The 21,116-nt window shown below is 43.2% G+C and overlaps 1 long non-coding RNA gene across 1 annotated transcript in view; it reads right to left on the bottom strand.

Annotated features, from left to right (window-relative positions):
- Positions 1 to 697: 697 nt before the first annotated feature.
- LOC123950051 overlaps positions 698 to 21,116 on the bottom strand; it is a 31,377-nt gene continuing 10,958 nt past the window's right edge. The window contains exons 3-5 of the long non-coding RNA XR_006820119.1: positions 7,140 to 7,234; positions 6,518 to 6,672; positions 698 to 761 (exon numbers count right to left, since the gene is read on the bottom strand). This is a non-coding gene — a long non-coding RNA (uncharacterized LOC123950051). The remainder of the gene's footprint in view (positions 762 to 6,517; positions 6,673 to 7,139; positions 7,235 to 21,116) is intronic.

The raw sequence follows: 21,116 nt of genomic DNA on the forward strand, positions 1-21,116 counted from the left end.
GAGAGTGCACAACATGTGCACAGGAGCAGAGGGGAGGGGCCAAGGGAGAGGGAGAAGCAGGCTCCCCACTGAGCAGGGAGCCCGATGTGGGATGTGGGGATGTGGGACTCAATCCCCCCGGACCCTGGGATCATGAGCCCAGCCAAAGGCAGAGACTTAACTGACTGAGCCACCCAGGCACCGCGATCGGTGACATTGTTGCAGAAAAGTGTGGGAAGTGCTCTGGTGAACAAGGTCTCAGAGGCGCTGGTAGAAACCAGATCAGCTAGCAGGGTTGTGAGGCTGGGCTGAGGATGTCCCACTGCTGGGGATGTGGAGCTGAACACTGAAAGCCCACAGCAGCAGTCTAGTAAACACATCGCACTTTATGCAGAGGGAATGGGCTGCCTAAATGTACCAGTGTGTGAGAAACTATGATGTGTTCTGGAGAGGGCAAATGGATCTGTAATATCAGAGCGTAGGATGGGAGGGGAAAGTGATTTGTAACAGGCCAGGAGGACGGACACTGGCCAGGTCAGGAATAGCCCTGCAATCAAGGAGTGTGCATATTATCCCAAAAGAGATAGGGAAGCAGGGAAGGGGTAGAGAGTTGATTCGGTGGTGGGTTTTATCTGGAATATGTAAGAGGGACTCTAGGTGTGGACAGCATTCAGGTATGAATTATTATGGAGTCTTAGATCACCTTTGTATTGTCTGGTCCCTTTGCTTCTCTCACTGGCTGTTGTTACCGAACGTCTCTGGACTATTTCAATGTGGATAACCTTCGGGACAAGAGAGTGGGGTGAGGAAAAAGATAAATTCAGCCTGTGAATAAGGGAGTAACTGTACCACTGGTCATCCAAATGACTCATGTGTTGAGGGTGGACTGAATAGAATAAAATGGAAGCAGCTTGTGAGCAACAGTGCCCACCAAGGGTTAGCTATTATTATAATACACATTTTGTGTCTAGATACTTCTTACAGAGGTGATAACAGGCAGTATCTCCAATCCATTTGAAAAATCAAAGGGGTATTATAAGTAAGTCTGGCAAAACCGTGAGGCAAGACAGGAAATCTTCTGAAAGAGCAGCTATAGGGCTGTGAATGTTCTAGAATGAGTGCCATGGGTAGTCATGAGTTTGATACAGGTATATAGTAGAGACCAAAGGGACAGCTTGTAAACTGGAAGCTTACCCAAACCCCTGAGGCTCAACAGAAACCCACAAATAATTAACCTCAGAGAGTGGAAAAACTAGCTTGTTGAAGTTCGGGGGATATTAATAATGCTCTGTTTCTCCAGTGATCCTTTCCCCTTGGGGGAACTAGAGTGCTTGGCAAGCAGCCTCATTACTCACAATCCTGCTTCTGCTGGGGCTGGCAAGTTTGGGAGGCATCGTTAGACACACCGTCTTCACGCAGTAGTAGCAGTGAAAGCTGAGGATAGTATTCCTCAGATCAGCCTAGGGAAGTGAGGTCCACTCACCAATCAAGAAACATTGACAGAGTCCATACATGTCTGGCACTCAGTAATGCCCAATAAAGTCTCAGTTATTATAGCCCAGTGTCTAGTGTATAGTAGATACATGGCATGATGATTTATTGTGGAAGGATCTAGAAATAAACTTACCATGCTCCTAGGCTAGATAGAATTCCTGCTACTACATGTTCCTTCTCAGTTCCCTGTTGAGGCCCTGTTAGCTGATCATCAATCTTGTTCTTCTCTAGGACACACTATCCTATAGGTACACAGACAGACCACATTTTCCAGCCTTGTGGGAGTTAGGCATTCTCACGTGACTGAATTCCAGCCACAGAAGGCAAACAGAAGCTATGAGACCCCATTTCAGTCCTGGTCCTTAAAATCTTCATAGTGTCCACTTCTTGTAACGAGAAATGAAGATGCTACAGGACCTCTCCCCCACCCCCACCCACAAAACATCTATCAAGTCTGAACATTTCACGGCTATCTGAAGATACTAGAAAGTACTGGATAATGAGGAGGGCACTCTTTGCTTGTATCCAGAATATATAAAGAACTCCTACAACTCAATGAGGATAATGAGAAACCTAATGGGTTAAGGCTCTGCCTGGTCATGGTTATGATCTCAGGGTCCTGGGATCAAGCCCCGCATTGGGCTCTCTGCTCGGCCGGGAGACTGCTTTCTCCTCTCTGTCTCTCTGCCTGCTTCTCTGCCTACTTGTGATCTCTGTCTATCAAATAAATAAATAAAATCTTTTTAAAAAATGGGCAAAAGATTTGAACTGATAGTTCATAAAACAAAACTTACAAAAAGTAAAAAAGCATGTGAAAGGATGCTCAGCTCCTAGCTGTTAGCAACATGCAAACAAAGACCAAGATTGCTGGTCTTTGTTTGATTGCTGGAAAACTTCACACCCACTAGAATGGCTAGAATTAAAAACACTGACAGTTTCAAGTATCGGTAAGGACGTGGAATAACTTAAAGTCTCAGACATTACTGGTGGGAATGCAAGATGGCACCGCCATTTTAGTAAACCCTACAGCAATGTCTTACAAAACTACTTGGACCCAGTGGGTCCCATCTGAGGTACTTACACAAGAGAAATGAAAATAATATGTACACATAAAGATGTATGCAATCATGGCAGCATTATTCCTAATAACTAAAAACTGGAACTCATTCTAATGTCCATCCACTATGAATGGATTAGCAAATCATGGTATATCCATAAAATGAGACACTGCTCAGTAATAGAAAGAAGTGAACAACTAATACAATTCTCAACATGGGTTATGCTGAGGAAAGGAAGCACGCCACAAGATACTACATGTGTTATTCCATTTATGTGGAATCGAAGAAAGGGCAAAATTTATCTTTATTGGCAGAAAGTTGACTGGGGCTAAGGGTTGGGAGAAGGGACCAGATATAAAGGGGCACCAGGAACTTTTCAGAGTGTTGGAAAGTCTATATTTTGATTGTCACAGTGGTTATACAATGGAACACAATTACCGAAAGCTCCACCAAATATATCATTTAGAGGGTGAATTTTATTTTATGATACATGAACCTCTCTCCCCTACTCATTTGCCAGATGAGATCAGAGAGGCTTTGGAAGTCATGTGTTGACAATAGTAAAGCTCCATCACCCAGGGTCTTTAGTGAATAAGTGGGACAGAACATACCCACCACCCCCGCCTCGCACCACCCAACATTGCTGACCAAAGGATACAAACAAGAATTGAACATGGCTCTTGATGTTGAAAAACTCAAACTAGGATTAAATGATATTTGGAGAAGCCAAGTGTTCCTTTTTTTACCTCCTTAAAATTTGACAAGTCCAATGGGTTTGTATGGTGTGAGAAAAATAATGTTTTATTCCATTACCTTGTGAATTTTCCCAGTTGCTTCTCTCCTCTGCTGGATTAATTCTTAGTCTTCATTCTTAGGCAGACGCTTCACATTCCAGAAACCAAGACCCAGCTATACTAGGGCCAAATCTCAGTAGGTCCCTGGAGTCCTATGTCTACCACCAAAATCCAACCCAATACTGTCACCATGGTGGACCATTTCTTGAGCACCTCCTTGTCTAAGAGATTTCATTTGAATCTCAGAATTCATATTGAGGTGGCCTGAGTCATAAATGTGTTCAGTTTCTTTATTATATTTCAACATATATTGTATTTATTATGTGCCAGACACTGTTATAAGCACATTCATCCATTACTCATAACAATGCCATGAGAGGGGTACTAATATTACATTCTATCTTATAATAGAGACTCTATTAACCTCACTATGAGGAATCTAGAGATTTTTAACACATGCCAATGTCTCACAGCTAAACTCGTGGCAGAGTTGAGATTTAAGTCAGGGATTCCACCTCCAAAGTTTATATTGATAACCACAACACTACTATCTTTCTACTTACTGTATGGAAAACAAAAATTACATAAAACAAAACGAAAAAAATCCCCAGCCTAAATACTTCTGGTTTAGGGTATGTTCCATGCTGACTTCCCACTCTGATTATTACATAAATTACTACCAAAGATGGGAATGCTGGTGATATTCCTTTGGTTTTTGCCTGGCTCTCTGTCCCCTCAAGACCTCTGAGACCCTCTAGTAGATCCATTTGGTCCCCACATTTAGAGTCAGCCCCATCCTTAACTCAGAGATGAACTGATACCCAGGAAGGATGTAAGGAGCTATAGACCCAAAGCTCACTGACTTAGAATCAAGTCAATCTCCTGCTAGCCCTGCTGGGAATTTATCCTTTGGTTTGTGGAAAATGTGCTTAATTTCCAAATCACCACTTTCTAGTGTAATACTGGTGACTAGGTGTCTGTTTTGTTCCCCTGTGTCTAATTTTCTGCCTTGGCTCCAGCTTTGAATACTAGTTCCTGCCTCCCTTCTCCAAATCCTAGAGAGTATAGTCCTGGCCAGCCCCTTGGTTCCCTGGCTAAATTCCTGATCCCACCAGATATCCTGTCAGGCTTTCTCAAGGCACCGCTCACCTGCCTGGTTACTTTCCTGATACTATTTCCAGGATATCCTCACATTACCCTATTACTGAAGCTTATCCCATCATGGTAGGATGGTCAGGTTTGGGGGTTTCAGCCTTCTCATGGTTAGCCCATCACCGATGCTAACAGATCTCTGGTTCTGACCCAACCCCATCCTAATCCAGCAGAAGGAAGAGAGATACAGTAAATGGAGGAGACAGGACCCAAGCATAAAGTTAGAAGTAGGAGTTCTTAGTGGTCAGAGATGATCTTAATAGGCTATAATGGCACAGGGAAGCTTTGTATGGTACAGGACCCCAAGTTCTTAAGACAGTATAAAAAGTGTGTCTTGGAATCCTGCTTCAGTTTTGCTGAAAGGTGGGATGTACTTAGGGAGAGTTTATGGTCAACAGGTTTCAAATTAAATTAGATCTATAGGCTCTGTGCAGTTGCCTTACTCCTCGTCCATCTAGCTGGGGTTCTTGACCCGGGGTCTATATATTCCTAGGGAGCTATGTGCAGGCATTGGGAAATGTATGCCTATGAGTGGTTTTTTTTTGAGGGAAGACTCAGTTGCTTTGGTCAGATTCTCTTAGGGACTTGTGCCCGAAAACTCGAGAAATTTTCCCACAATTATCAGCAACGTAATTGTGAGTTAGAGGTCAGGGTGAGTTAAGGGGTCAGGCATTTTTCATCAACTTTTTCTTTCCACATTGAGTTCTCTAGAACTTTCAAGCTGTGAATAAGGTGGAAAAATGTAGTTTAAGTAAAACATAAACAATTATATACGTTCGTTACACGTAATCTATAATGTGCATACACATATAACTATACGTGTATTATATTATGTGTGTGTGTCCGCGCGCGCGCGTGTGTGTGTGTGTGTCTTGGGGTCTACATATATTTTATTTTTATTTTTTTCTTTTAGATTATTTATTTACTTATTTATTTGACAGAGAGATCCAAAGTAGGCAGAGAGGCAGGCCGGGGGCGGGGGAGCAGGCTCCCCACTGAGCAGAGAGCCCGACGTGGGACTCAACCCCAGGACCCTGGGATCATGACCCAGGCAGAAGGCTGAGGCCCAACCCACTGAGCCACCCAGGTGCCCCAACCCTGCTCTTTTTAAAGACCAATTGGCAAAATGATTCATTAGCTTTAGCATAAGTGCTTGATTGAAATTAATTTGATTAATTTGACAGCATCATAGGCTTCTAAGTAAATGAAAACAGAAAGTCTGAAAGACTGCACCCTGGGAAAAAGATCAGAATGCAGAGGCTGGATCTAGTTCAGATACACAACACACAACATACTGCAGAGATGTGCAGCAGAAAGAAGCACAAGACACAGCTGGGTTTGGATAGGGTGGGGTTAAGGGGTAGGGAAGGGTTGCTCTGGGAAATACCGTACCCAAAGAGAAATGACCTGTTGTTTTCCTTAAAGAGAAGTTCATCGTCCTGAGACTTCAAAGAAAGAGCACTCCTGACCTTGAGGTTCACACTGAGCTAGGATTATCAACTGACCCTATTTAAAAACCAGTCATGCATCTATGCGGGCATGGCAAGTCAAAAGAGTGGAGAGAAGGTTAGAGATCTTCTAGTTGATGGGTTACTAACACTGGTCAAAAACATCTTTGTTTTTTGGCTCGTGGAGTGTTTCAAAAGTAACTTGAGCCAGTGTTGGACAATTTGGAGAGTTCACGTGATAATCAAGATTTGCATTTCTTTTGAGAAATCTGAAAATGTTGCATCACTGGCCATGCATACCCCCGGACACACTATTGGCAGCTGTCCCTGATACAAGGGAACGTGCCCATTGGTTCCCCTGGGGCCCACTGTCTGGGGGGGGGGGGGTAGGGCAGAGCTGAAAAGGTGGGGTGAGTTAAATCACACACGGTACAGCTGAGCCCCTCGTGACCTCTTATCCAGGGAGGGCCTGAGTCCCCTCCCTCAGAAGTTGCCTAGAGTCCCTGAGAACTCTGCTGGCTCCCTGTGTGGGCCGCGGAGTCTCCCTGGCCTGGAGTTGGTTTTGTTCCTCTATGGCAGGCCACATACTCACCCTTTACAACTCAGACTCCTCCTTCCCGATTTGCAGCTTCTTCTCTCACCAACGGTTCCAACTTGACTCCAGTATCCTCTCTCAGCTTATACTGCACCAGTATTTACTCTTTCAACAATTTCTGGTTGCCTATAATCTGTCAGTTCCACAAGGTGCTGAGGAATTGAAGACAAGACATAGTGCCACTGCCAGAGGAGCTTAAAGTGTAGACCTGTGGCTAATGGAACTGGAGATCTTTGTAGGGAGAACGGGAGCCACGTTTGACGTGTTAAAAGAAATCTGTCCACCAGATGGCGCTGAGGAGAGTCCAGTGTAACAAAAACCATAACGCGAATGGGCGGGCTGGGGGGGCGGGAGAAGGAGCAAAATGTACCCTGCGGAAGGACATTGCCCCGTGACTTCTATTTCACATGCACGCTTATATCCTATCAAACCTGCAGCTGTTGCCTTCCCCAACCTCCAGGACTCTAGGTGAGATGTTCGGACAGGGAGGAACTCCCGCTCCCACACCGCCCGGTGCCCTGTCAATTCTATTCTGAAAGGGGAGCCCTTCCAAGTGAGACTAGGAGAGAACTGCTTTCCAGAGCAAACACCTCCTTTTGGATGGAAGGCTGTTTCTTACCTGAGTTCTTTAACCAGTTCGGCAGCGTCCTTTGGGAACAAGCCAGGTCTCTCTTCTCATAGCTGCTCTGGTCTTGGTTCCTGGCTGTTCATCTGCTGTGTCATTGGATTAAATATATTGGTATTTTAAATGTGTCATCTATTCTGACTGCTTAGAGCTTTTCAAAACACTTTTTCTGATGATAATAAGTTCATTAAAAGAAAGGCAAAGAGAGAAATGAATGATTTAGAAAGGGTATAATTCCAGTACACACAATTAAACTCTTGGAGATACTCACTGTGAAGAGTTAGGCATATATTCGTCTAGAACAGGGTTTCTTAACCTTGGCACTACTGGTATTTGGGGCCAGAAAATTCTTTGTTTGGAGGATTGCTCTGTGCATTGTAGCACATTCAGCAGCATCCCTGGCTTCTAACCACTGAATGTCAGCAGTGAATCCCCCCACCCACCCCCACCCCCGCCCAAATATATCCAGTCATTGCAACATGGTTTCATACTATACATGCAACTTGCTTTAAAAAAAAAAAAAGGGAGAGGGGGGTAGTAGGGACGCCTGGGTGCCTCAGTCGTGAAGTGTCTGTCTTCAACTCAGGTCATGCTCCCAGGGTCCTGGATTGTGCCCGGCTCCCTGCTAGGGGGTGGAGAAGGCTGCTTCTCCCTCTCCCACTCCCCCTGCTTGTGTTCCCTCTCTTGCTCTCTGTCAAATAAATAAATAAAATCTTTAAAACAAACAAACAAAAAACTTAATAAGCACATCTTAGTCACCTTTCCATTTTGGAATATCTGATCTCTTACATTCTACAATAATCATCATAATAATAACAATACTGATACAGAGTGAAACTTAATTGATTGTATCTTTACTTCAGACTAGATTTGTGACCTTGGGTAAGTTAATTTGTTTTCTAAGTCCTGGCTCCCTCCTCTATACAGTGAAGATAATCATAGTACATGCCTCATAAAAGTTGTTATGAAATGTAATTAATTAATGGCTGAAGGATTTTAAGAAGATTGAGAAGCACTTACGCAGTACCTACTATGTAACATGCATTCACCTAATATGGGTATTATGATTATTATCAAAAGAAACTATTGAATTGGGGCGCCTGGGTGGCTCAGTGGGTTAAAGCCTCTGCCTTCGGCTCAGGTCATGATCCCAGGGTCCTGGGATCGAACCCCACGTCCGGCTCTCTGCTCCGCAGGAAGCCTGCTTCCTCCTCTCTGCCTGCCTCTCTGCCTAGTTGTGATTTCTTTTTGTCAAATAAATAAAATATTAAAAAAAAAGAAACTATTGAATTCTATTTACCTTGAGTTTGGTCATTGTATTTGCTGTTTTCTTACTCATTTTGACTTTTTTTTTTTCCAGCTTATTTCTTTGAGTTCTTTAATGGATATTATCATTTGTAAATAGTAATTCTTTGTGTTCACCTTTCTAAAAGGAAATTTATTTTTGTGTTCTGTGTTGGCCAGAACCTTTCAAATGATGATAATAATCCAGGAGATAATAGATATTACAATGGGATGACCTTCAGTAATTCACCAGTGAATACATTGTTGACTTTTGGTCTGAAGTTACATTTTTTAAAAATCATTTTTAAAGAAGGATTCTTTTATGTGTAGTTCCTTTTTGAAATACATTTTATTTTTTAGGGAAGTTTTAGATTCACAGAAAAACTGAGCAGAAAGTACAAAGAGTTCCCATAGACCCTGCTCCCCAGCACACACAACCTCTCCCACTATCAACACTCCACACCCCGCACCAAAGTGGTATATTTGTTACAATCTTTGGACCTTCACTGGCACATCATTATCACCGGAAGTTAACATTAAACTTCATTCTTCCTGTTGTACCACCTATGAATGACATCTTTCTTTAAGACCTTTCTCGAGAATGGATATTTTATCAAATGTTGTTTTAGCCTCAACTGAGTTGGTATGATTTTCATTTTTGACCTACTATTGATATTAATGGACTTTTTCATAGTACTTCGTCCTTACCTCCTTGATAATGAAACTGTTTTGTCCTCATGATTTTTCAATTAGTGGTAGCGTCACCTTTGATTCATTGGTATTTTTGGTGAAGATTTTCGTATGAAAGTTCATAAATGGATCAGACTATAAATTTTTATTGTGTTCTGTCTCATCAGATCATGAAAAGCCTTTGCAAACATTTGAGCCAGCCTTCTTTCTATTAAAAAATTCTTTTTCTGACAAACAATTAGTTTGTCCCTTTCAGGTTCAAAGAATATGGTTCCGGCAAACATTGAAAAAAAAAAAAAGAATTGATACCAATTACTTGCAATTCTTCCAAAACAACAACGAGAATAGCAATGACAATGGAAGGGGAGGGAGTACTTCCCACATCTTTCTATGGGGTAGTACCCCGATACCAAAACCAAAGACATAAAAAACTGGAGACCAATATCCTTTATGAATCTAGACACAAAAACCCTCAATGAAATACTAGCGAGTTGAATCTAGAATACGTAAGAATAATTACACACCATGACCTAGGATTCCCTGGGATACAAGGCTGATGCGCCTTTAGGTAATATCTATTTGCTCTCCCTTCGGCCCACCATGGCCAGAGATCTGACCAGCAGTACAATCTGGTCAGGACAGAATGTCAAGAACTATTGTAGGAGCAGAAGTCTGGTTAAAGCTAATATACTTAACGCTTACCCTTGGAAATCTTGCCTGCCTACCCCTAACCTCATGAAGTACTGATCACCTACTCCTTGGTGCCCCACTGGGGGTGTACCCCACACATCCATCCATGATGGACATCATGAGGCCTCAGCAGAATGTATAAGGTGTCTCCAGAGGAGAAGAGTTGCCAGGGGTCTGAGAGTGGGACTAGTCAAGGATTCCCACAAGGGTTACTAGGAAGGTCTGACAGTGGGAAGCATCTTGTCATTCCCAGCATCTGGCAGGTGCTTAGTGCGTTTTTCCGAGTGAATAACTAGTCCCTGCCTTCCAGAGGCATGTAGTCTGACTGGGGTCAATCGTACATAATCTGTAACATTAACAGGTGGGAAGAGGCAGTTCCTCAGATGACCACTGGGTAACCGTGTCCCTAGTTTGCTCCCTGCAGCCAAACCCAGACTTTCCCAACAGACTTTATGATACCTATGTGATCTTGAGTTAAATACTAATGACAACATAACTCGTAAATGTTTTTCAGGTAACCTCTTTCCCTTTTCATTTCACGTGCTTCCTCATTAACATGCTCATGGGTTTTTGCTTACAGTTTCTTTTTTAAATTTTATTTCCAGTATATTAATGTACAATATTGTATTAGTTCCAAGTATACAATATAGTTATTCACCGCTCCCATGCCCCACCCAGTGCTCATCACAAGTGTCCTCCTTCATCCCCGTCATTGACTTCAGCCATTCCTCCTACCTGGCTCCCTGCTGGTAACCATCTGTATGTTCTCTAGAGTTAAGAGTCTGTGTCTTGGTTTGTCCCTTTCTCTACGCCAACCCTTAGCTGGTTAGTTTTATTTCTTAAATTCCACATATGAGTGAAATCATATAGTAACTTATTTTTCTCCGGCTCACATTTCACTTAGCATTATACTCTCTAGCTCCATCCATGTCGTTACAAATGGCAAGATTTCATTGTTTTTATGGGTGAATAATATTGCATTGAGCATATATACCACATCTCCTTCATCCAGTCATCTACGGATGGATGTTTGGGCTACTTCCAGAATTTGGCTATTGTAGGTAATTGTAGGTAATGCTGCTATAAACGTCAGGGAGCATGTATCCCTTTGAATTACTGTTTTTGTATTTTGAGGGTAAACACCTAGTAGTGAAACTGCTGGTAGTGGAATTACCTTTGTCAGAGGGTAGATCTATATTTAACTTTTTGAGGAACCTCAATACCCATTTGCATTCCCAACAGTGCAAAAGGGTTCCCCTTTCTCCACATCCTCTATAATACTTATTCTTGCTTGCATTTTTTTAATGGGGGGATGGACAGGGGGAGAGAGAGAGAGAGAATCTTAAGCAGGCAGGGGCCTGACGTCAGGCTCGATCTCATGACCCAGAAATCATGGCCTGAGACAAAATCAAGAGCCAGCCGCTTAACCAACTGAGCCACCCAGACACCCCTCATTTATAGTTTCTTAACTGTCCTTGTTACTAGCCTGAAGAGTGAAGCCCGTTTTGCACAAACGCATAAATCCGGTTTCAGTTTATTAAAAAACCCACACGTTATTTTTAGGCCACATTCCCTTTCAATCTTTGTCCATGCTCTGATATACAAGCCCAAGTACAGTAATATTTTAGAGCAAACTCAGTCAATGATTAATGTAAAGGGGAAAACAGTTTGGCAGAATTCAAGCTGCCTAGGCCAAAGGTGGAAACAAACACAGAAAGCCAAACATCCACATTTTATATATTGATCTCTAGAGTAGAGACTCGTGAAACCCCCAGGCCACCTCAGACTTGTTTTGTTGTCTGCAATTTGGTCCTAACAGATGCGTTCCACTTAAATTAACACAGCTGCCCTTAGAGAAAAGGTCTATGAGAAAACAGTCTTTCCTTTCAAGATCAATTACAAGGAAAACCTTGCAACTCTTCTATTCATACTGGCTGTAGGTCTCCAGCAAAAATCTTCGCCTCTCTGAAATGTGTAGACTAAATGAAAGGCCCATATGTTATGTCACAGTAGCCAAACATCTAAAAAGATGATGTGTACTCCAGTGAAAGTATTAGCATGGAGCCTTCCTGCAGGTGTCTTATTAAAAAACCAGCTCAGGAAGAACAGGAAAAGTTCTTCCAAGACTGCCCTTCCATCTGCCCCTGGTTTTGTTCTCTTCTGGTTTTGCTCTCGCATTCAGAAAGTGAAAGGACCAAGAGCCTTGAAAACAAGGACGTGCATTTCCTATAAGCTAAATCTTTTACAAACATATGCAGAAAGAGAATTTATCTCAGAGATTCATTTGGATATTTATAGTGAGGACTCCATTTGGCCAAATTCCAGAAAAAAATCTTGATAATTGGGAGGCGCAGTCCAGGGAATCTGCCAGATCTGAAATTGAAACTAAGAGTTTTATGTATATTTTACACCCACCAGAATGGCCATAATGAAACAAAACAAAAAGAAAGAACAAACAGGGGGAGGCCAAGTATATAAATCGACTAGAGCTCTCAAACATTGTTTGGGAGAGTATCAGTTGCATGAACACTTTGGGAAACTGTTTTGAGACTATCGTGGAAGGCTGAGCGTACATATATGCCCTATGACCTAGCAGCCCCTCTGAGGTGAATGCTCAGCGGAAATGCGTCACGTATTTACCAAAGCGCATGAGGTAGAAAGACCGTGGCAGCCCTGTTCATAAGAGCCTCAAACTGGGAATAACCCAGATGCCCAACAGAGGTAGAACGGATAAATAAATAGCAGTACATTGGTAACAAAATTCTACACAGCAGTGACAATAAGTGCATTACAACCTCCACAAAACATGGGTGGACTTCGTAAATGTAACATTGGGTGGAAGAAGGAAAACCAAAGGGTTAAGGGCACTTCCAATTACAAAAAAAATTCAAGGACACACAGAATTAATGTATGGTGTTAGAAGTCAAGATGGCGGTTACTCTCAGGAGGGGGGCAGTGACTGGGAGGGGGCACAAGTGGGCTTCTGGGATGGTAGTAACATTTTGTTCTGAATCTGGATTTTGACTGCACACATGTGTTCTCTCCGGGAAAATTCACAGGGCTGTACCCCTGTGATTAGCGTGTTTTCTATAAGTACATGCACTTAAATGGAAAGTTTACTTTAAAAAGAAATATAATGTAATTATAGTCTGTATCCCCCAAGCTTTATTAGGCAGATTTATGTAATTATAGCCCATGGTCCCCTTTATAATAATAATCAAAATCTTGATTCTTCATGCCCACCACTGCTGACTAGCTGGAAGTCTTTTGTTTTTCTCACTGTTCATTTCTCCAGCTCTTTCTGAGAATTCCCCAGAAATGTAGAACTTTAGTGGAATCACCTGGTTTTGGTGGCTGATCCCTCTGAGATTTCCAGAAGTCAGACCATCACCTCATATATCATCAGAGCCCCTGCCGACCCTCTCCTCTGTTGTCTAATGTCACTTTGATCTCATCTGGGTCCTGGTCTTGCCACTGCTGTCCTTCTCTGGACATCAGAGTCTCTCTCTTCCGGTCTTCTATGCTCTTGTCTCTTTGGCTAGGACATTCACATGTCCAGTTCTTTTAGGAAGACCCCCACAGTTGCTCTCTAGAGTGTCTACCCTCCTAGGACTCACAGGTACCCGGGAATGATGAGGGTCTGGGAGGAGAGGTAGAAATAACTGTGCTACATGATGGCTGGAACAGCTACTCCTTCTAACTCCAGATGCTTCTGCTCAGACCCCATCCTAGACATACTTCCTTATTCTAGGTCATTTGTTCTCTAGGGGCTGGATGAGAGTCTCCACTGTTCTGCCTCCCTCAGGGTTCTCCAGTTCACTAGGTAGCGTGTTTGTTTCTGAACCCCAATTACAGACAAGCTTCCAGTTCCTTCCAACCAGTAGGGTAACCAACTCATCCCAATGTGCCCAAGATTTTCCCAGTTTTAGCACAGAAAGTCCCACGTCCCCAAAGCCTCCTCAGTCCCAGACAAACCAGGATGATTGGTCACCCTACCAACCTGGCTTCAGGGACTCAGAATGGGCTCCACCAGAGAAAGCTGGATATCCGTCTTAATTTTCCCCCAATTTTCCATGGCAGTTATGATGATCCACCCAGTGCACACACAGGACCTTTAGAGAACACTTTTGCTTATCTCTACAAGCAAACCTATTGGCTACAGCTTGACAAGAAAATTGAGAAATTGAGACTTAAAAGAAACTTGGACCCACAGTCAACTGAAAAGACTGTCCTAAACCTGGCAGACCTGATTCTTCCCAGCCAACAGGAAACACAGCTAGCCAGCTCTTGAAGAGTAGAAAGCCGGAGAGTCAGTTGACTTTCCACACCAGGTCACATTCATAAAGGCAAGACTCCCAGGAAGTGATCCAGATGATCAGAAAGTGAGCCACAGGGCATCACCAAAGAGAGGTGATTGGACATTGGCTGTGGACAGCTTGAGCTTCCTGATGATCCATCAGGAAAGATCCTGGCATCAGATGAAAGACCCAATTTACAACGGGTATCAATGAAGCTGAGAAAATTCTCCTCCCATTAGCTGCAGGGTGAAGTAAACAAGAGGTTGAATTGGCTAAAGTACATTCAGTTGGGACTCTCCTTGTCATTAGACAAAGCTAAAGATTAATAAAACAGTAACTAGCTCGTTGTTCTCAGATAACACACTGGGAGCATGTTGATTTTAAGCAGTGATCCTTAAATACACCCAGACAGGAACAGCCTGAAGTCAAAATACTCTTCACCAAAACAAACAAAGCCAATAACAGTGAAAAACCACCCTCTCCCCCGCCCCCCCCCCCACAAAAAAAATAACAAAATACTGCCATAGGAAATATTTGCTTCTGGAATACTTTTGTGCTGATACTAGAGTCTAGTATAAGTGAAAGATAAACACTTATGGATAGAATTGAGAATTTCACCATTAATCTTTTTCTGGGGAAATGACACCGTTTGGTTCAAAGTCAGTTCACAAAACCTTCCTGTTCATGGAAAAAGTAGGAGCTGAATTTGAGAACCACTACCTTAAGGAATGAGTAAGACTCTGGGATTTGTACTCAACTTGCTTCAGACCTGTTTTCTTTTTCTCGTTTTTGTTCCAGACCTCTTAAGTTAAACATTTCCTATCACAGTCTTGGTCATGCCCTTCATTTACCTTGCAAATCCTGTTATTCAAATAGTTTAAAGATGAATCAGATGTGCAGTTTACTGAGATTTTACTGCAGGGAACAGAGCTGGTTTCTCTCCCTTTAACATGGTCCTGCTTACTTCTTGCCCCTTGTGCTTCTAGTTCTTTCCTGGATGACAACCTGAGGACTTGGGACTGGCCGTATATACTCTGTAATGCCCAGACTTTATCCCATAGTCAACAGACCTCACTCAGCTACTAAGCAAGTGACTTATCATCAAGGAGGGAAGGGTATAATGAGCCAGCTGCAAAAGAGTGTCTCTTGACTTGGATGACTTAGGTAAAGAACCCCAAGGTCATCCCTGTGGTGTAGTTGAGCTTATCAGCTGCACAGCTCCTTAGCCTACAGCCTCTCAAGCTTGATTAGAACTCTTCTGCAGTGGGATGGGTTTCATGGAGGTGGGCTGATGGTTTCTAACTGTAGTTTAATTTGTCTCAGTGTTAGCAGTTGGTACAGCTGTGGGGATGGGCATATCTCCCACTATGTGCTCTGGTAAGCCTCCTCTGGGTCCACCTGCAGCACCTATCCTCTCTCTCTACTGTTTCGCCTCATGGAGTGTGACCTTAACCCAGTCCTTAACCGTTTTGTTGTTGTTGTTGTTGTTTGTTTGTTTGTTTTTTTAGTTTCCTCCAGAGCAGAATCATCCCACAACACAGTTGCTGATCAGATGAAGTCATATGTGAGGGGACATGTTAAGAGCAGACACTTTATGGGGCACCTGGGTGGCTCAGTGGGTTAAGCCTCTGCCTTCCGCTCAGCTCATGATCTCAGGATCCTGGAATCGAGCTCCACATTGGGCTCTCTGCTCAGCGGGGACCCTGCTTTCCCCCTCTCTCTCTCTGCCTGCCTCTCTGCCTAATTGTGATCTCTCTCTTTGTCAAATAAATAAATAAAATCTTGAAAAATAAAAGAAAAGAAAAAAAGAGTAGACAGTTAACAAGGTACTTCGTCTTGGAATGTTGAATAGTTGAAATAGTCAAACAGAATCCACCAAGTTCTGTAAATCTCCACCAGGGGGCACCCGTTCATTCCAAATTCTCCATGCAGTTCTAGTCCGGATTCAGCAGGTGGAATTCCCAAGCTTTTTTTCTTAGCCTTGAGTGGCAAGAAAAGGGAGGGTACTCTCAGGCTTGAGACTGGACATGGCTATCATTTATGATTAGGACCAGAAAGATCCCTTTCCTTTATGCTCTTAGCAAATAATGCCCTATGTAATCGATTAGTTTTGAAGTCCATTTTTATGGGAAAATTTTATGGTCAGCACTGCAGAAAAAGAAATGATAAAGAATATATGCATATGTATCAACTACATCAGAGTGTGGTAATGGGGGGAGAGACACTTTGGGGGGGGCAAAGTCATTGGCAGATGCGGGAACGGTTATTTAAAGTCTATCTTGTTCTAGATGTTTTACAGATATTACTTCACTTAGTCCTCGATAACGGGCTGGCAAGCTATGACCCACATGTCAGATTTGACTGATTGTTTTTGTAAGTAAAATTTTACTGGAATATGGCCACACTCATTTGTCTACGTATTGCTATGTGCCTTCACCAGACAACAGTGGTGACCATATGGCATATGTTGTCTCGGGGATTTACAATCTGGCTCACAACAGAAAGGGTTTGCTGACTCCTGCTCTATAACCATGTGAGATGGGAACTATTTGCATTTCACTGATGAATAAACGGAAACTCAGAAGAATTAAGTAACTAGCCAAAGTCTCCCGTTAGTAAATGGCACACCTAGACCTTGACTCAGAGGCAACTTTCTTTCCAGATCCCTTGCTTTTACTGCCCTAAGTGTACAACAACCTCCCAGTTTATCCAGTGCCCACATGGGCTTGGTGTTTTATCTTGTGGATCTCGTTTCTTATCATAAACCCAGACTACTTTGCAGTGTTTCTGGGACTGCACAATCTAATTGCAGCTTGCCATTCCTGTCTTCCTCCTGCTCCTACCCTGGAGAGTGTCACGAGAGTGGAGCAGGTGCTCCCACTGCTTCCAAACACACCTGTCGCTTCTTCACTCCAGGCCTCCCTTTTTTGATTCCACTGCCTCCAGGTAAATACCCTCCCCCTCCTTCAGCTCCTGTCTCCGGGAATCCTGGCTGGACTGCACATTCAGGCAGGATCTCTCCCTCCTCGATCCTGGAGAGCAGTTCTCCTTCCTGTTGATTTAGCATTTATCATATGCTGCCTTGGACGATCTTTTAGATATGCACGTCTTATCTTCTATGGGAGGTTATAAACTTCCTGAGCTCTGAGCTCGAGGACTGTCCATACCCCGCTCCACACCAGGGAGGGTAGCGGGGGGGCGGGGGGGGACTGTGTCATCCACGTTGGTACTATGTAATGGCAGGTCCATTTGACTGATGAGCATTCTTGCATGGAAAGAAACTCTGTTCACCCTTCTCCACAACTCAGCACATCACTGAAAGCACAATCCTGGCCCATCTGGATATGGGGTGTTAAAATGGGATCAGATGAAGAAAACTAGGGAAAAGTTGCAAAGAAATAAGCATCCTTCCCTTATTTTTTAAATCAAGGACTGCATTATTAGATTTCCCTTCAGGTGCTTTTCCTAGGACAACACAGTGATTAACAGCCTGAGATCTAGAGTCAGACCCGGGTTCGAAATCTAACTCTATCACTTACCAGCTCTGTGACCTTGGGCAAGTTACTCAGCCTCTCTGAGCTTCTGTGTCCTCAAATTTACAATAGAAAAAGTAGTCATGCCTAGTTGGTTTGTTGTGAGGAGTAAACGAGGAGATACATTTAAAGATACATCTTAGCTCAGTCTCTGGCCCATATGAAGCTCATAATAATCACCAGCTATTATTTTTCCAAAGCTCTGTCCCTAGGTGGGCACCAGTTCTAAACATTTAGGACCGACTGGACCCTGTCTTCCCACGGCTGTGCATGAACCATCCTTCCTGACTGTGTCATCAATACCACAAAGTGGCCCACAGTGATTTGAGGGGTTACCAAGAAAGTAGATGATGGATCCCCTGCGCACAGCACCTGTATTTTAATAGCAACGCATGAAGCAGAAAAACAGATATTTCTTCTCATCCCCTTTTCTCCAAACACCATTTACAGCAGACATGTGGTTTCAAACTGGAGACAGAGTTGAGAAACAATCCCGAGTCCTAGTCTGCTGGTGTAATGCCTCGGGGTCTCTTGGTAGGAAACTCTCTTGGGTAACAACAGGTTCCTTCATCTGCCATCTCCAAGAGAATCTGCAACTCATTTTTAATCTATGGTTACCTTGGGGCTGGAGGTTAGTCCCCTCCCAGCTATTCCTTTCTTCCCCATACTTCCGCAGCTCTTTGTCAGTCCAGAACACACTTGAGATTTCAGATTTAAAAACTGACTCTACTGTAGAATGAGGAATTGGGTTCACAGCTCCTGTCTCTTTTCCCTCTGTATTGGGTGAGACAATTCAATATGGTCCTTGGAACCATCTGGTGTTTTCTGGTGACTGTGAGGTTTTATCCCTGGCTTCTAGTTAAGACTGCATTCTATAGGGAGCTGTCTGAATTCTTAGATAGTTATTCCCAGGGCGCCTGGGTGGCTCAATCGTTAAGTGTCTGCCTTGGTTCAGGTCATGATCCTGGGGTCCTGGAATCAAGCCCTACATCGGGCTCCCTGCTGAGTGGGAAGCCTGCTTCTTCCTCTCCCACTCCTCCTGTTTGTATTCTCTCTCTCAATGTCTCTGTCCCTCTGTCAAATAAATAAATAAAATCTTAAAAAAAAAAAGAAAAAGAATAGTTATTCCCCTGGTTTCTGTGCCTTCAAAATCTTTCACATAATCCTTAACTTTGAGACCCCAGCCTGGCACACACCCTTGTTCTGATTTTGTGGCATCTCTAAATGGAATCAACCCAAATATCCCAACAGATGTGTCTCAGGGCACAATCCCAGTGAACTATCCACCTCCCACCTGGCACTGCCTTCCACTCGCCCTCCAAAGGAAAAAAAAAAAAAAAAGTCTTGACATAAGATATAATAACTCTCCATAACTCTTCCATTCATTTTTTTTTCTTCCATTAATTTTTAATGAGTCCACAGATGGAGTGTGTCCTTTTTCAGCTGACCTTTTAGAGCTGTTAAACTGGTTTGTTTATATTCAACAGCCAAAGCAAATGACCATGAGTAAAAATCTCACGGGGAGGGGGGTGAGGGGGGAGTGCACTATTTATCTCTGGAGTTACAGATTCTCTTCCAGGCAGGAGAACACAGAGGTGTAATCAAAACACGTAAGGCACAACCATGCCAGGAAAGAATTTCCCATTCTTCCTTGTGGGCTGGTGTGAGTAATTGGTATAAATAATTATAAGTGTTAATGATTAAAGCAACTATTCAAGAGTCCATTCTTAACAGATTAAGGGCCCCCGGGAGCAGCCAGAAGAAACAGAAGGTCATACAGCGAATCCTGGAGTAGGAAGAGGAAACAAAGTTAGCAGAATAAGAGAGAAGAGTGTCTTTGAAGTCCTGCACCAGAAGGGATTTCTGACTTGAGAGTGACTAGAAAGTTAAGCCAGGAACTAAGTACAGCTGGAGTACTGACTATCGGACCAAGGAAAATCTACTTAGGGAAGCAGGACCAGGAAAGATGAGTGAGTTTACGGAAGAGAGCCCACAGAGCCGAGGGCTGACCGAGACTGACTGCCATGCTGGGAAGACATGAGCTCTCTGTCTGCTCTGGGCGGTGTCCGTGTGGCTGCTGACCAGTTACTCTGAGTTCTGTGGAAGGGAGAGGGGAGGGTTACACAACTCCTTGTGCTTCTGAACCTACTCTGTGCACAGGGCAGTGCTGGCACTCAGTGGGGGAGGCAGGCGAGGATAAGCCCGAGGCGAGATTCCTGCCCCAAGAAGCTTCGAAGCTAGCTGGGGAGACAGAATCAAGAACTTGCACGAAACATCTCACGAACCAATGGAAACAGTGTGAAATAGACCGCAGTCTGTCAGTAGGTGAATGGATAATGAAGATGTGGCATGTGTACACACGATGGAATGTCACTCAGCCATAAAAGGAATGAGAGCTTGCAGTTGGCAACATCAGGGATGGACTTAGAGGGTATTAGGCTCAGTGAAATACGTCAGTCAGAGAAAGACAAATACCATATAATTTCACTTATACGTGGCATCTAAGAAGCAAAACAAATGAAAAACAACAACAACAACAAAAACCAGAGTCTAAAACACAGAGAACAAACTGGTTGTTACCGGAGGGGAAGTGGGTGGGTTGATAGGCAAAATAGGTGAGGTGGATTGAGAGGTACAAACTTTCAGTTATAAATAAAGATGGATGAAGAGCACAGCCCTGGGAACATAGTCTAAAATTTGTAATAGTGTCATATGGTAACAGACGGTGACAACACTCATCGAGGTGGACATTGAGTAACGTACAGAATTGTCGAACCAACAGGTTGTACACCTGAAACTAATATAGCATTGTGTATTGATTGTATTTCAATTTTAAAAATCTGAATGCCATAGAGCACGAGTGTTCTGTGGCTCAGTCAGTCAGGTCTCTGGGCATCTGGGGTGGGAAATACGGGAAGGGAAGGAGCAAAGAATTTCAAGGAAAAAACAGACGGTAAGGGTTAAAGAATGGAGCCTCAGCCTACAGACTTGAGGCCCGGAGGGCAGATCTAGACCCTGGATTATTTGGCATCCCTTCAAATTTGTAGTCTTTAATAGGGAGGGCTGGTGAACCCTGATGATTAGCTCCATTAAGAAAAATCAAATCTCTCTTTATGCTCACATAAAGGGATTTATTATATGTGCAAACTACAGCAGACTATTTTACTTGTTTGGAATTATCTTTTGCGGTGCAGTTTTCCCAGCACCTGTAACTGGAAAGCATTAGTCACTCACACTCACCAAAGGCAGAGATAACTTACTTGGATATAACTGCACAGTCTTGTTCAAGATATATTTCCTAAAAAAATATTTTTCTCAAATCACTGTGGGATTAGCAAGACCGCCTGTGGTATGTGAAGACTGACTTTTCATTTTTCATCTGAATACCTTATTGTTCTAATTCCTTAACAGCAAGGATGGATTCACACTTCTCTTCTATCATCTATAACCCAAACATATTTTTGTACATTTCTTTT

The sequence above is a fragment of the Meles meles genome, chromosome 1 (genome assembly GCF_922984935.1).
Source record: "Meles meles chromosome 1, mMelMel3.1 paternal haplotype, whole genome shotgun sequence".
In the NCBI taxonomy this organism is placed as follows: Eukaryota; Metazoa; Chordata; class Mammalia; order Carnivora; family Mustelidae; genus Meles; species Meles meles.